Source organism: Penaeus monodon, chromosome 34, assembly GCF_015228065.2.
Source record: "Penaeus monodon isolate SGIC_2016 chromosome 34, NSTDA_Pmon_1, whole genome shotgun sequence".
Lineage (NCBI taxonomy): Eukaryota > Metazoa > Arthropoda > Malacostraca > Decapoda > Penaeidae > Penaeus > Penaeus monodon.
Genome location: NC_051419.1, coordinates 31,046,591 through 31,046,928, shown reverse-complemented (window position 1 = coordinate 31,046,928; position 338 = coordinate 31,046,591). Strand labels below are relative to the sequence as shown.

Sequence of the window (338 nt, the reverse complement as noted above, 5' to 3'; positions counted from 1 at the left end):
TCCGCCATCGTCTGTCCGTCTAGCCTGAGCGCCTTCCTCCCCCCCCCTTAGCTCCTACCCACCTGCCCCAAACCTACCCTCCCTCCCTCCCTCCGCCTTTTCCCCTAAAATCGGCTGCGTTTTTTTAATTCATTCTAAGGGTTTTCTTGTCCTGTTCTTGTACGGGGAGAGGGACTGGTGAGGATCGAAAAGGCGGGGAGAAGGAGAAGGGTTTGAGAATACATGTACATAGAAAACACAGAGGCAAAACAGATAACACATACGAACGCACATATGCTTTGTACCGCTCTGCACTCACATACATACACAAAAAACACGAATACGAATACACGCACATA

The 338-nt window shown here is 49.7% G+C and overlaps 1 protein-coding gene across 1 annotated transcript in view; it reads right to left on the bottom strand.

The window, feature by feature from the left end:
• Nucleotides 1-338, bottom strand: part of LOC119594885 — a 5,305-nt gene that overhangs the window by 2,060 nt on the left and 2,907 nt on the right. The window lies entirely within an intron of this gene.